Here is a 15,683-nt window from a genome sequence, read left to right as displayed (position 1 = left end):
ACATTGTGGTGTGGGGTGGGTCAGATCGAGAGCGCAAGGGGCGATCTTTTATAGAGAGATCGCGTGTGGCTAGGCCATCAATGAGCGAGCAGAGAATGTGGAGAGACGTCGGATGGGGCAGCGATCCGCGTGAGGCATAGGAGAGGAGTCGACGGCCGATGGATCGCGGCGGGTTGGCACGGATTTTGCGGCAAGAACGGGAGAAACGAAGGAGGAGGCAGCGCAACACGTGCATGCATACAGGGATTAAACGAGGAAAGCGTTGGTTTATGGCGGAATTGAAGCACCGCCTAGTTTCTAGGTGGAAAGCAGCGTAATTAATGAAGCCTCTGCGACAAGATTGATTCATCCAGCTAGAAGAACAACGGGTCAGACTAGGGATTGATTCCCACGTGTTTAATGCCTTTGCATGCATGCGCCTGGCGTTGATTTCCCTCTCTCTCTCTACGATTTGGTAAGTCCCTTTTTTACCGTGTTTGTTACGTTTCCTAGTAAGTGCTTGCAAGGTAGTTTCATACGTGGGATTTGTACACTAATTATGAGTTAATTTCCTTTGAGTCACCACATATTTGTTGCTAAGCTACTGAAAAAATGGATCAGCCATGCACTAAATACATAGGTATGGTACATTAGAAAAAGGAATAAGGGTTAGAGAAAATGAGCGCTTGTATGCGAAAGTTCTATGTATATACTCATGTTGCAGAATGGTAAAAAACAAATTAAATTGGATAGCACGAATGAGTAATGGAGGAGGAGGTGTCGCGAGCAATGGGATTAAATGGCAAAAGCGTTGATTTAGGAGAGACTCAAAGGATCGCCTCGATTTCGAGATGAAATTAAAGGAGTCTCTGCAACCAAACCATAATTCAAGGTGATTGAGTCCCGGGTATACATCCGACTAAATCCTTGCCACACGATGGATGCCTTTTGCATGGGGAGTTGATCACGATTTGTTGAGTTTCCCTATTTATATTTGACAATATTTGTTAAGTTTCCTCAAATAACTACAGATAGTTCCATACGTGGGATTTTTACACTAACTATAATTTATTTCCTAATTACTATTGTGAATCGCATCAGATCTGTTACTAACATACTGAAAAAATCGATCAACCTTGCACTAAATAGAAAGACACGTATCAGAGAAGGTTGCTAGATATACATGATGGTAATCGGGGATTTCCCCGATGAACCGCTGGTGTTAATTATGTTTAACAATATACTTCTATATGACTACACTCAGAATTTTTTTTTTGACGAGGGTACTACTCACAGATTCAAGGGTGTGCTCAAAATCAGAAACCTGTGAGTGGTGTCCTAGTCTCCTAGATGATGGAAACAACCCAGCCTAGTATACACGTTATAGAGCAAACATAGAAAGAAAACTGGCTCCAGGAGCACAAGGCCACAAGAAGGTGCTTGGGTGATTTTACTTTCACACAGGAGCACACACCTTTTTATTTTTATTTTTATTTTGGAGCAACCAATTTCATATAGATAAATCATATGGTCTGACTACATACTGAAACCGGAAAGATAATAAGCACAAGAACCAACGATCAACATCCACCATAGGTACGATGACCAACCAGCTCACAAACACTAAACATAACAAGATTCAGGACTGAGGCCAGGCGCGGCTCGAAACCCTCAAATGAAAATAAATCGACTTGACAACAAACCAAAGAAACCAAGCTAAAAGGCACAGGAAGAAGCGCATACATACATACATACATATATGTGAGCATTTGAATTTCCGCAATCTTTGCATGCTGATGAACATTCTACTGTGCCATGCCAGAAAGAAAATCAATCTCAGGCGCCGTCGCAAATCCATCAAAATGAAAGAGATTTGGTACATATAAATCATCACTAGCCCGTGTTGAATCAAATCAAAGGCACCTAATCCATATACAAATAAGTATCAGCTACAACCAAACCAAACACTACAGGTTTGTACATATATGATCATCTTTACCAGAAGATGATTTCCTCACTAACAGGTTAAAATAACTCCCACCACATTACACTACCCAAAAAAGGGGCAAAACGCCCAGCTCCAGTGCTTAGAGAAACCGACCAACTCAAGGGCTTTGACATGTCTTCGACGATTGGTAGTGAGCGCCTCAAAAACTTGTTCTGTCTCGGCCGAGGGCTCAATAGAATCCTTCGTTGCTGCAGTAGAAACATGACACAGAACATGGTTCACTATGACGCTTTATGGTTCATTCCTGCTAGTCCATAATCCCCAAATGACAAGTGCTCCCTAGAATCATATTTCAGCTAAGAAACTAGTCTTAAACATAACCAGGTATCCAGTACCAAAACTAACAAAAAAACAAAGAAAAGTGGAGCAACAAGATACTGGAAAAGAAAATTCATTCTGGTGGCCAACGCTAATTAACCAGCACAGGAATCAATGCCAATGACAAGATAATCACAATCAATATTGTGGCAGCCAGAAGACGAAAACACAAACACAGGACTCGCCTGGACCGAGGAAGAGGTGGCCACCACTGTCGCGGTTGCCACACATAACAGCCACTCCCTCCGTTTCTAAATATAAGCCCTTTTAGGGATTTCAACATGAGTGTAGATTCACTCATTTTGCTTCTTGTGTAGTCACTATTGGAATCTCTAAAAGGTCTTATATTTAGGAACGGAGGGAGTAGAACACTAGCACCTGCACTGCACATACGTGTACTTAAAGGCTAAAACTATCAACACATTGATCTTGAACAAAACAGAGATTATTGCATGGTTTTAACTTAAGAGAAGACTGACTTTATTTCATGTAATCATGTATATCCACATGACACCCCACAAGCCAACACCTACACAGCATGGTGTCTGGGGAGGAGACCAAGCAATTACCTGATCCACCATCGAAGGAGAGGTGGTTGCAGCAGACTGAACTCACTGCCAGGGAGAGAACAGCTGCCAGGTGCTCATTGACAAGTCTTGCACTCACAAGTATATGTCAGCAATAGAAGGTGCAAGGGTTGATGCTGTGACGCACAATCAACTATGCAATTACCTGCAACAAAAAGAACAGGTCTTGCTCACTAGATCATCCAGCAAGACGATGAGGCAGGAAACACGCAGCCAAATCATCAATCCGTGTTACTTATATGCTAACGCATCAGTACTTTCCAAAGTTAAAGGATCATTTAATAAAATCTATCTCATTAGATCACTACTTTATAATGGTATAAAAACAAGAAAAACATTGCGTTCACATTTCGCCCAGCAAGGCAACTAGAAACACAAACTACGTCATATAGTTTGCTCCATAATAGGGAAAGGCGCCATTTCGATTAGTTGGATGGCTCAGTTTTCATATTTTGAATCCGACTATCAGTGGCACTTGGAAATAATAATCCACCCAGCAAGCTCATAGGGGAAGAAAATGCATCTTTTGAAGGCACCAGATCAGTGCTACAAGAGAGATTTATCCATGTACATCAGCAAGTTCGTTGCTAATGTGAGAACTTACAAAACAAGAAATCGCTAGGGTTAAACCTAAGGTTCATATAGGGTGTCCAGCACAGAATCATGGTATACTCTTACGGACCTGCACGCATAAGAGACCTAGGGATCGAACTATCATATCACTGCTGTAAAACGATGGCACAAATTATTATACCAGAAGCCCGAGAGGCACAAACGTTGGCATCACAACCCACCATGAGATACCAAAACACTAAGCTTGTCATGGCGCAATGGCCATAGGCACACAAGTGCATGAGATAAAGTAGAGCAGAGAGGACTGGAGGGGTTTACCCACGTGAGAGAGGAACAGAGGTTTGTATGGCCAGTACATTTTTGCCTTGATTTCCTTGAGGCTCTCTGAATTTGTGCTGCTTGCACAGCATGATCTTGGAGTGAATCCGTCCTTTGGCTTGAAACGCCTACATGAAGAACACATTCAGGGCTAAAAACAATTTACCGCTTGCAACCTACTACAAAGTGCAATCTGCTCACTCAACACTACAAAGATTGACAAGAGAATAGTTGGAGGCTTGGTCCACACAAACTAAGCCCTAGGAAATGAAGGCGTACAGGTGGACAAACATCTCAAAAGAGAACACAGAATGATCACCAACTATTGCTATCAAGGATCAAGAAGATCCCTAACCAGGAATTTCAAACAAAAACAAGGCAACACTATGACATTTCTCTAACCTACAAAACTAAAGCCTTCTTAATCGAAATGTCGACATAACTCACACATGAATCTCGATATTTTTGTGTCCATGTTCTAAACCCAGATAATCGCGATCAGATTCATTCCAAATCTATGATAAGATGTATGGAATCTCAAATGGAGTGTCGACGTCAATAAACTACAAACAAAAATTAAGGAACACTCGATGATTAACTTCCAAGAGTATCACCTAGTCAACTAATCAAGATCAAAGTAATTCTGACATAATAAAGAGGACACAAATTATACCTTACATGACAAGCTGCTGTCATGATCTTCTTGCAATTGATTTCTTGTGTGAAACGGAAACATCATAACTTTGTTCCAACAGACTAAAGAGTAGAGTGCTCTCAAATGTCCTGAAGATACGAAAAAGAATTAGCTACAGTATCCAGTAAGACATCCAGCAAGCTAGGCAGACAAAAAAACACCACACCCCGCATATCTGCAAGATAATTACCATGTGCAAAAGGGTCTAAGATAATCGGTTGATTTTGACTTGATTTCCTCGTGTCTCTCTGAATTGTATTGCTTGTAGAGTATGCCCTCGGAGTGAAGTCCTTCGGCTTGAAAGCATGGAAAGTGCTGCAGCCTAAAGATGGTAAGGTTAGAGTTGGCGGTCGCAGTCACTCGATACTAGAAAGATTGAAAGAGCTTACTTACCCATTTGCAACATAGACCAACGAGGATGCCTTGTTGTACTGTATGGCCATTATGGGCATGGTTGGGTCATTGCTGCACAGAAGATCATAACTATTAGATAACATTTGGAACGTGACTAGCTAAAGAAAAATAAGCAAGCAAAAGAACCATTGCTGTGTTTTTAAAGGCAACAACACTAACATGTCCATTATGCTCACTTAACAAAGGATTGACTGATGTTTTCGAAAACGGAAGGCTGTGATGAAGTACACCGCCACTTCTCCTTGGCTGAGTAGCCCAATCTTGTGTCTGAAGGCCAAAAAACAATGCATCTTTTAGTTCAACCTTGAATTTACATACATATATATAATGAACAAAAGAAGAGCAAACGGTAAGCCACGGTTCAAAACAGAGTAGCTCCGAATAATCATTTCTCGTAGTTTCCGTTGTTAGTTTTGATTCAGTCTCATAAATGGTGGTTATTTTTATTTCCATGCTTCACGAGAAAAAACACTCCACGATCATCCCAACACGAGCAACAACATAGAGACTAGTACCGAAGAAAGGGTAGGGAGCTAGAACAATGGAACACCTTCTATCTTTGTCAATTAGCATTCCTACTGGATAAAAGAAAAGAATGATATATTTCAGATTCCGACACAGGCATAATAAAAAAAGGCTCGGCCATTAATGGTACCAACGGCTGGGCATTAACAAACTTACCACTTTTTTTAAAGTTGTGCATTATTTGGAACTCGTAGATGAAACCACAATTTGCAGTGTCACAGAGAATTGGTTTGTCTGCTATAACAACTTATGGCTTTAGGATTTTTACACGATTCAAGTGCCCAGTATTTACGTTTTGAACCATTAAGTCTTTTGTAGGAGCCTTTGCTGGTAGAGTTGAGGAACATGAATGATGCTAAGTTATAAGGTAAAGAACACAATCAATCATGTCCACTTAAACTGACAACCAAATGGAATCAGATGAACATGAACATGCAGGTGACCAGAAGCACATCACAATATCAAGCCATTGGTTTCATGTCTGGTACAAAGGCCATGAACCCAAAGTTGGAGAATTGCGGGAGGAGAAGAGCATTCTTACCACCATGTGCCCGTCTTTGTCGGCGGGAACATCCAAGGGCAGCGATGGCTTCTCAGACTAGTCTAAGGCATCATTCTCCTTGGCGTCCATGAGCTGTACCTGCACGTGCAACCTTGGTTGAATTCCACCACTGTTTAGTCAGACGAGAAGTGCACCATAGCTAAATACACACTAGAGTCTTACCTTGTTTAAGCCATGGACGTTGTGGAACAGATGAAGAGGAGGATGGCCACGGCGGAGACAAGGGTGGCAGCCGAACACCCCAATCTACTAGTGACGCAGAGTTGTCGATGACATGAAAAACTCTAACATCCTCTTCAGTCTGTCAGGGCAATCAAAATAGTACACACGTAAGCAAAACTAGGTTTGGATAAATGCACAAGCAAGAACAATATATGTTCTTATTAGAGAAGAACTAGACCACAATAAAACAGTCATTCATGATCTGCAACTATGCAAAAGTAAACACAGGATAAAATCTAAGCTACAATAGAAAATGGGGAGCATCCAACATCAATGACCATATGGAATGAGCCATTTGACCATCTTTGGCGTATTGTGATTGTGATTGACTAGTTAAGCATATTTAGCATCACAGCAACCTAAAGCCTACCTATGAAACACACTGATAGCCAGGACAAGAATATGAGCTACAACAACATTAGATATTTGTAAGCCTTAACAGAATATTAATGGTTGCAATAAACCATGCCAACATATGCAAGCAAAAAGGAAAGTTATTGGCAGATAACCACAAGCACAGAACAATATCAAGTCAATGTCCATGGCTGGCACTAAGGCCATGAACCCAAAGTGGGAGAAGTGAGGGGAGGAGAAGAGTCTTCTTACCACCAAGCACCCGTATCCGTTGGCGGCAGCACCCGAGGACGGCGATGGCTTCTCAGACTGGTCTAAGGCATCATTCTCCTTGACGTCGACGAGTTGTACCTGCACGTGCAACCCTGACTAAATTCCACCACTGTTTAGTCAGCCGAGAAGTGCACAATAGCTGAATACACACTGGAGTCTTACCTTACTTTAGCCATGTACGTTGTGGAGCAGAGGAGTAGGACGTGGCAATGCGGAGACGAGGGCAGCGGCCGCCTTCCCCAATCTACTAGTGAAGCAGAGTTGTCGGTGACACGAAAACCTTTACAGTCTGACATGGCAATCAAAACAGTACACACATAAGCAAAACTAGCTTCGGATGAATGCACAGGCAAGAACAAGATAGTATGTACTTATTAGAGAAGAACTAGACGACAATAGAACAGAGTCATTCATGATCCAAGAACAACATAGTATGTAAAAGGTAAGCACTCACAAGTACTTGGTGATTTCTGAAGAAAATAGTTACACATAAGACACCATGATTATCAGTTATTCTCAACAGCTGGATCATAGCTTCAGTACTTGCGCCCTCAAGACTGAATATTTGTCGCTTGTTGGTTACCCCTACAAAGTACATGCAAGTCCAAGTTATTATACTGAAAGAAACAGCAGCCATGATAAGATCTTCTCTGCATACTTACCCATAGAAGATTTCTAACAGGCACCCTATCTGTGACATGGCGGGTTACAAGCAACCCAAAGTCTGCAAATGCATAATCCCAATCTCAGCTAAAACTCTATTCAACTAGCTAGAATTGCATTACAAACATCAAATAGCAATATCACTGTCCATTGCACGAAAACTAATCTCCCTACTACAACGATGTCGGTCGATGCATCGGAACTATTCCTATCAGTGTGCAGACGAACAGTTCTGACTTCTGAATTTCAGCTACTAAACTATGGACATGTCCGTGCAACAACAAAAAGACTAGCTTAGGTAGTTGGGCAGCGCATGAGTAGTCGAGTCTAGCTCCTCTTATACAAATTAAGCTCGACTCGTGCTAATTGGACCCAGCGGGAAGTCCATTTCGTCGGAGACAAAGAGCGGGAAGTCCTGTCGCCGCCATGTTCTACGGCCAACTGCTCCGAATCTACTAGAGACATGTCATCCAGTTTGTTTCTGCACACAAAAAAACAAGCTGACGGAAGTGGGGAACAGAGGCACAGCCGACGGAAGTGGGGAACAGAGGCACAGCCGACGGTGCAGCTCACCACGTACTCCTATATATGCGTCTGCCAGTACACGCAACAACAAATACAACATTTTTTCAGAACGCCAGTGCCTGCTTTTGGCACAAACATGCATGGCGTATCGGATGACGCATAATGCGAGATCATCTGAACCCGGGGTGTGAGAGCGCCCCTCCCCCAAAGATTCAGTGAATAGAGAATCCGAGGTTGATGCTAAACAGCAGACCTTTCAAGAATCAAATACTGGCAATCATATCATAGTATCCAGTTAAGACATGAATGAATTTACAACTCTAAGCAAAAGCCTTAAGCTAGAAAAATAAGCACGAGACAGTGAATAGAACAGCAACGGTGAACCCTAAAAAATAAAACTGGGGATTTTAGGGAAACCAAGCAAGCAATTGGGTGCATCCTGCAGAGACCATGTAGCATGCATGTGAGGCAATCAATTGAGCGCCCAATCGAGCGAGCCTAATTGGACATGGCCGTGGCACCAAGCAGGCCACGAGGTGAGAGAAATTGGAGGTGAAGGAGAGAGACAAGGAGAGGGAGAGGGGACCTTCCTTGAAGGGCTCCATTCCATGGCGCGGTCGTCGTCGAGAGTGGAGTTGGTGTCCTCATACACGCAGAAGAGCGGCGTCGGAGGGCACGGCCGCACCGTCGTCGCCGACGGCAGGGCACGGCTGTGTGTGCCGCCCCCTCCTCCTCTCCAGATGCACTAGCGTGAGGAAGGCGGAGTCTTGGGCGGCCGGGCACACCGAGCACCTGCGTCGAGGCCGCCCCGAGCGCGGATCCTGGAGCCTCACTTCGCCGCGGCCGGCAGGACGAGCAGATCGGGGAGCGCCGCCGGCCTACTCACCGGGTCCATCCGGAAGCGCGACAGCCGAGGGAGAGAAGGGGGTGGCGGCGGGTGAGATGGAGATGGAGGAAGGTGAGGGGCGGTGGCTGCGCATCGGAGTCGGAGATGGGGGCGGCGGCGGCGGCGCGTCGGGAGAGGAGAGGAGAGAATGCGGGGTGTCAGGGTGATTGAAGGTCAAAATTTCCTTGTTCACTTCCTTCACTTTCTCTTTTTCATCTTCACTTTCACTTTGAACCCAGACACCCCGAGTATGAGGCGCAAATTTTTTCACTTTTTCACTTTTTCACTTCCTGTCGGTAGTTTTGGACCCAATTTTTTTCAGACGTAAACTTGGTGATTGACGGTCAAAATTCCTGAGTTATAACAGTGGGTGGGTTGACAGGCCTCGTCTTTATGTCCGCTGCATTGCTAGTACACGGACAAACACGTCTGCGATGTTTGGGGCCGTTGTGGTCCGCGGCCGCCAAGCCCGGGCCTTCCTATATCCGCCCCACATTTGGGTTGGGTTTGAGGGATGCCGGTTAGCCAGGACGTTTGGGGTCGTTATTTGGTCGGTCAGTGACCGGACCGTCCGTCATGCTTGTTTTTTTTTTGGTCGGTCAGTGACCGGGCAGTCAGACCGGATGTTTGAGGCGGCTATGAGGCGTCCGGATGTAAATGCTCTAACCGACGCGTGCATTTTTTCATTTTCCTTTTTCTTTTTGGAGAGCCTTGATTACGTGTACTAGCAGGGGTAAAAAACAAGATTCGATGCACGCTCGGATCGACCTCAACTCAAACGCCCGGCAGGATCGAACAAAAACGAGATTTGATGCACGCTCGGATCGACCTCAACTCAAACGCCCGGCAGGATCGGACAAATACGCATGCGTGCCAAAATCAATCGGCCGGATCGACCTCAACATATTGTTAAGTATGAGTTGTGAATCCTTGACTTGACATCAATCTAGCGATGGCGCTGCCCTCCGTCGACACATGACGTGTGGGTCCTACATGTTTGTTTAACCGCCAGCACATGTTGCCGCGCCAATCCCACATGTCACTACCAGAGCCCGGGGTTGTGCAACGACGGGAGGCGGGACGAACGAGCACTAGTAGAAAAGGGGGCAATGGTCCAGGCCGGTCCAGCCCATTAGTCCCGGTTCAATCCAGAACCGGGACCAATGGGGGCATTGGACCCGGTTCTTGAGCCCCGGGGGCCGGCCGGGCCACGTGGGCCATTGGTCCCGGTTCGTCTGGACCTTTTGGTCCCGGTTGGCGGGACGAACCTGGACCAATGTGCCTTGCTCCTGGCCCACCACCATTGGTCCCGGTTGGGGGGATGAACCGGGACCAAAGGCTTCCCTTTAGTCCCGGTTCATGCTATGAACCGGGATCAATTAATTGCCTATATATACCCCGCGAGCAGAGCACTCTCACTGCTCTGTTTTTCGTGGCCGGTGAGGAGAGAGCTTTGTGTTGCTCTAGCTCACCTCCTATGCACACGAGGTGTTCGATGGAATGCCCGAGCCACACTACTTAAGCTTTCTCCTCTCCAAGCTCCACCTCTAAGCTCCATTTTTCTCAATATTTGTCTAGGTTTAGCGGACCGTCACGTCCCGTCCCCGTCTTCACCGCCGTCGATCGCCCGCGTCGCCGGCACCACCGTGGTGAGCCTCTAGTTCTTATCTTCTTTCTGAAAGGAAAAAAACTCTTACTTGTATGTTTATATAGATACTTGTATAATTTTCTTACTTTTATTATTGCATCTTATATAGTGCGATGGTTTTGGTATCCGCCCCCGTCGGCCCTCGTCCTGTCTATGATTCAGATGTGGTATATATTATCTTTTCATAACTATTGGTTCATTTATTGTTTATGACAATTATGCCGACCAACGTAACATAGATTTTATTTATCTAGGAGGTTGTTGAACCGGAAATTCCAACCGACCCTATTGTCGAGAGGTTAAATTTAGTTGAAGAAGAAAACAATTTGTTGAAGGAAAAAATTAGAAAAATTGAGGAGGAGAAGATGATATTGGAGTTGCATGTTGCGGATGTCATCGATGATCACAAGATCAAGATGGATGCAATGCGCTTGAAGATTAGAAAGATTAGAAAATATGCCATTCATACCGAGGCTTGGTATCATTATGCCGTTGGATCAGTTTGTTACATTGGTTGCGATTATGATCGCATTTGTTTTCGCATTGAAATGTTTTACATAGTTTCAGTGTATGGTTTAATTAATTTAGATGCTCTGCAGAGCTTTATGTTGTTAGATGAGAACTATGTATGTACTTTGGTTTTAATATGATGATGAACTTCTATTAATTTGGTCACTTAATTATATAATGCACGCAGATGAACCGGCAATGGATGTACGGTTCAAGACACACCTCCGAGTACATTAAGGGCGTGCATGATTTTCTCGAAGTGGCTGAGGCAAACAAGCAGAATGGTTTTATGTGTTGTCCATGCCCTGTATGTGGGAATACGAAGTCTTACTCTGATCGGAAAATCCTCCACACCCACCTGCTTTACAAGGGTTTCATGCCACACTATAATGTTTGGACGAGGCACGGAGAAATAGGGGTTATGATGGAAGATGGCGAAGAAGAAGAGTACGATGACAACTATGTGCCCCCTGAATACGGTGATGCTCCTGAAGATCAAGAGGAACCAGACGATGTGCACGATGATGCTACAACGGGCGAAGCTGCTGAAGATCAAGAGGAACCAGACGATGTGCCCGATGATGATGATCTCCGCCGGGTCATTGTCGATGCAAGGACGCAATGCGAAAGTCAAAAGGAGAAGCTGAAGTTCGATCGCATGCTAGAGGACCACAAAAAAGGGTTGTACCCCAATTGCGAAGATGGCAACACAAAGCTGGGTACCGTACTGGAATTGCTGCAGTGGAAGGCAGAGAATGCTGTGCCTGACAAAGGATTTGAGAAGCTACTTAAAATATTGAAGAAGAAGCTTCCAAAGGATAACGAATTGCCCGACAGTACATACGCAACAAAGAAGGTCGTCTGCCCTCTAGGATTGGAGGTGCAGAAGATACATGCATGCCCTAATGACTGCATCCTCTACCGCGGTGCATACAAGGATCTGAACGCATGCCCGGTATGTGGTGCATTACGGTATAAGATTAGACGAGATGACCCTGGTGATGTTGACGGTGAGCCCCCCAGGAAGAGGGTTCTTGCGAAGGTGTTGTGGTACGCTCCTATAATACCACATTTGAAACGTCTGTTCAGAAACGGAGAGCATGCCAAGTTGATGCGATGGCACAGTGAGGACCGTAAGAAAGACGGGAAGTTGAGAGCACCCGCTGACAGGTCGCAGTGGAGAAAAATCGAGAGAAAGTGCTGGGATGAGTTTGCAAGTGAGCGAAGGAACGTATGGTTTGCTTTAAGCGCGGATGGCATTAATCCTTTCGGGGAGCAGAGCAGCAATCACAGCACCTGGCCCGTCACTCTATGTATGTATAACCTTCCTCCTTGGATGTGCATGAAGCGGAAGGGCATTATGATGCCAGTTCTCATCCAAGGCCCTAAGCAACCCGGCAATGACATTAATGTGTACCTAAGGCCATTAGTTGAAGAACTTTTAGAGCTATGGAATGGAAACGGTGTACGTACGTGGGATGAGCACAAACAGGAGGAATTTAACCTAAAGGCGTTGCTGTTCGTGACCATCAACGATTGGCCCGCTCTCAGTAACCTTTCAGGACAGACAAACAAGGGATACCATGCATGCACGCACTGTTTACTTGACACCGATAGTATATACCTGGCAAGCTGCAGGAAGAATGTGTACCTGGGCCATCGTCGATTTCTTCCGACCAACCATCAATGTCGAAAGAAAGGCAAGCATTTCAAAGGCGAGGTAGATCACTGGAAGAAGCCCGCCATGCGTACCGGTGATCACGTACTTGCTATGGTCAATGATTTACACGTAATCTTTGGAAAGGGTCCCGGCGGACTAGCTGTTCCGAGTGACGCTGGGGGACACGCACCCATGTGGAAGAAGAAATCTATATTTTGGGACCTACCCTACTGGAAAGACCTAGAGGTCCGCTCTTCGATCAACGTGATGCACGTGACGAAGAACCTTTGCATGAACCTGCTAGGCTTCTTGGGCGTGTATGGGAAGACAAAAGATACAGCTGAGGCACGAGAGGACCTGCAACGTTTGCACGAAAAAGACGGCATGCCTCCAAAGCAGTATGAAGGTCCTGCCAGCTATGCTCTTACCAAAGAAGAGAAGGAAATCTTCTTTGAATGCCTGCTTAGTATGAAGGTCCCGATTGGCTTCTCGTCGAATATAAAAGGAATAATAAATATGGCAGAGGAAAAGTTTCAGAACCTAAAGTCTCATGACTACCACGTGATTATGACGCAACTGCTTCCGGTTGCATTGAGGGGGCTTCTACCGGAAAACGTCCGATTAGCCATTGTGAAGCTATGTGCATTCCTCAGTGCAATATCTCAGAAGGTGATCGATCCAGAAATCATACCAAGGCTAAGGAGTGATGTGGTGCAATGTCTTGTCAGTTTCGAGCTGGTGCTCCCACCATCCTTCTTCAATATCATGACGCACGTCCTAGTTCATCTAGTTGACGAGATTGTCATTCTGGGCCCCGTATTTCTACACAATATGTACCCCTTTGAGAGGTTCATGGGAGTCCTAAAGAAATATGTCCGTAACCGCGCTAGGCCAGAAGGAAGCATCTCCATGGGCCATTAAACAGAGGATGTCATCGGGTTTTGTGTTGACTTCATTCCTGGCCTTAAGAAGATAGGTCTCCCTAAATCGCGGTATGAGGGGAGACTGACTGGAAAAGGCACGCTTGGAAGGGACTCAATAATATGCAGGGACGGATATTCTTGGTCTCAAGCACACTACACAGTTCTACAGAACTCTACCTTGGTGACCCCGTATGTCGATGAACATAAGAACAATCTGCGCTCCAAACACCCGGAGCAGTGCGACGACTGGATTACATGTGAACACATCAGGACTTTCAGCAGTTGGTTGGAAGCACGTATCAGAGGTCACAACACTGTTATCCAGGGGACCATCTTTGACTGTATTGATTTGGAAAGGATACGAGATAAATGGGAATACATTTTACATGATTGACCAAGATCAAAAGAGCACCAACCAAAACAGCGGTGTCCGCTTTGATGCAACAACCGAGAGGGGAAATGACACATATTATGGTTACATAGTGGACATATGGGAACTTGACTACGGACATGATTTTAAGGTCCCTTTGTTTAAGTGCAAATGGGTCAATGTGTCAGGAGGCGGGGTACAGGTAGACCCACAGTACGGAATGACAACAGTGGATCTGAAAAATCTTGGGTACACTGAAGAACCGTTCGTCCTAGCCAATGATGTGGCACAGGTTATCTATGTGAAGGACATGTCTACCAGACCGACAAAGAGAAAAGATAAGGAAGTGAATACATCATACGATGAGCCAAAGCGCCACATAGTTCTTTCAGGAAAAAGGGACATCGTGGGAGTGGAGGACAAGACAGACATGTTTGAAGATTATGAAAAAGTTTCATGAAATTCCTCCCTTTAAAGTCAAGGCTGACCCCAGCATCCTGATAAACGATGAAGATTATCCATGGTTACGGCGCAATAAGCAAATGACACAAGCAAAAAAAAAGAGAAGACTTTCTCCCGCAACTATTATGATGATACCGTGCCAACTTTGTAACTGACGAGTATGATACCATTGTCCGTTTTGTACATGCACATGCTATGTGTGGGTCAATTTATGATACCATGCCAACTTTCAACTTTTTCAGAGTTAATTTGAAATGCTTTAATGTCTTATGGTTTGGCCCTCGTAATAATTAAAAATAGCAACAATAAGTATTTTGTTGTAAGTAGAAACAAAATAAAATAAATAAAGCAAGAAAGAAAACAAAAAAACAAAAAAAGTGGAAAGTTTATAATTGTCCTAAAACGAAAAGCAAAAAGAATTAAAAATAAAGCAAAAACAAAAGAAAATAAATAATGCACAAAACGAAACAAAAAAACTGGAAAAAAAATAAAAATAGCAACAATAAGTAAAGAAAACAAAAAAACAAAAAAAAATGCACCCCACTGGGCCCCCACGGCCTGAATACGATGTGAATCAATACTATGGGCCAGGATTCAGGCCCGCAGTAGGCCCAGAAGGCCCATCAGGCAAAGCAGTCGCAAGTAGGCCCATAAGCCTGCAGTAGAGAGGAGTTCGAGAGGGGTGCGGCAGTGGGGCTTATAAACCACTGCGCGTCCCTCTCAACTAGCGAGGTGGGACTAAACTTTGGCCCCGATGCGGGCAGCACAGGGGCCTTTGGTCCCGGTTGGTGGCTCCAACCGGGACTAAAGGGGGGCATTGGTCCCGGTTGGTGCCACCAACCGGGACTAAAGATCGCAGCTTCCCGCCCTTTGGGCTGCCGAAAAAGAGGCCTTTGGTCCCGGTTGGTGGCACCAACCGGGACTAAAGGGTGCATTAGTCCCGGTTTGTGCCACCAACCGGGACCAATGCTGCTTGTATATAAGTAGCACTTCTCAGTTTTGCAGAGTTCATCGCCACCAGTTGCCCTCCGACGACGCCGAGCACATCGACACCGCCCGCCGCCCCCGTCGTCGTCGTCGCCGTCGCCCGCGCCCGTCATCGTCGCCGGCCTCCCCGAGCCCGCGCCGGCCTCCTCGAGCCCACGCCGTCCTCCCAGAGCCCGCGCCCGCCGTCGTCGCCGGCCTCCCCGAGCCCACGCCGTCTCTCTC

The 15,683-nt window shown here is 45.4% G+C and overlaps 3 long non-coding RNA genes across 4 annotated transcripts; all 3 read right to left on the bottom strand.

Moving 5' to 3' along the window:
- Window positions 1–2,899: 2,899 nt before the first annotated feature.
- LOC119366969 lies at window positions 2,900–4,724 on the bottom strand. The gene is made up of 4 exons (XR_005176156.1): window positions 4,668–4,724; window positions 4,457–4,566; window positions 3,788–3,911; window positions 2,900–3,037 (listed from the first exon to the last, which is right to left on the bottom strand). It is a non-coding gene; the product is annotated as an uncharacterized LOC119366969 (long non-coding RNA).
- Window positions 4,725–4,732: 8 nt separating this feature from the next.
- On the bottom strand, window positions 4,733–5,149 carry LOC119366968. The gene is made up of 3 exons (XR_005176155.1): window positions 5,051–5,149; window positions 4,871–4,942; window positions 4,733–4,799 (listed from the first exon to the last, which is right to left on the bottom strand). It is a non-coding gene; the product is annotated as an uncharacterized LOC119366968 (long non-coding RNA).
- An 808-nt stretch (window positions 5,150–5,957) lies between these two features.
- On the bottom strand, window positions 5,958–8,653 carry LOC119366967. Of its 2 annotated transcripts, none has more exons than XR_005176153.1 (6): window positions 8,602–8,653; window positions 7,490–7,551; window positions 6,990–7,412; window positions 6,807–6,923; window positions 6,141–6,279; window positions 5,958–6,056 (listed from the first exon to the last, which is right to left on the bottom strand). It is a non-coding gene; the product is annotated as an uncharacterized LOC119366967 (long non-coding RNA). The 2 variants fall into 2 exon arrangements; XR_005176154.1 differs by having other exon boundaries at window positions 6,807–6,905.
- Window positions 8,654–15,683: the final 7,030 nt, after the last annotated feature.

Source organism: Triticum dicoccoides, chromosome 2B (genome assembly GCF_002162155.2).
Source record: "Triticum dicoccoides isolate Atlit2015 ecotype Zavitan chromosome 2B, WEW_v2.0, whole genome shotgun sequence".
NCBI classification, from domain to species: domain Eukaryota; kingdom Viridiplantae; phylum Streptophyta; class Magnoliopsida; order Poales; family Poaceae; genus Triticum; species Triticum dicoccoides.
This window is presented reverse-complemented; position numbering and strand designations above follow the sequence as displayed.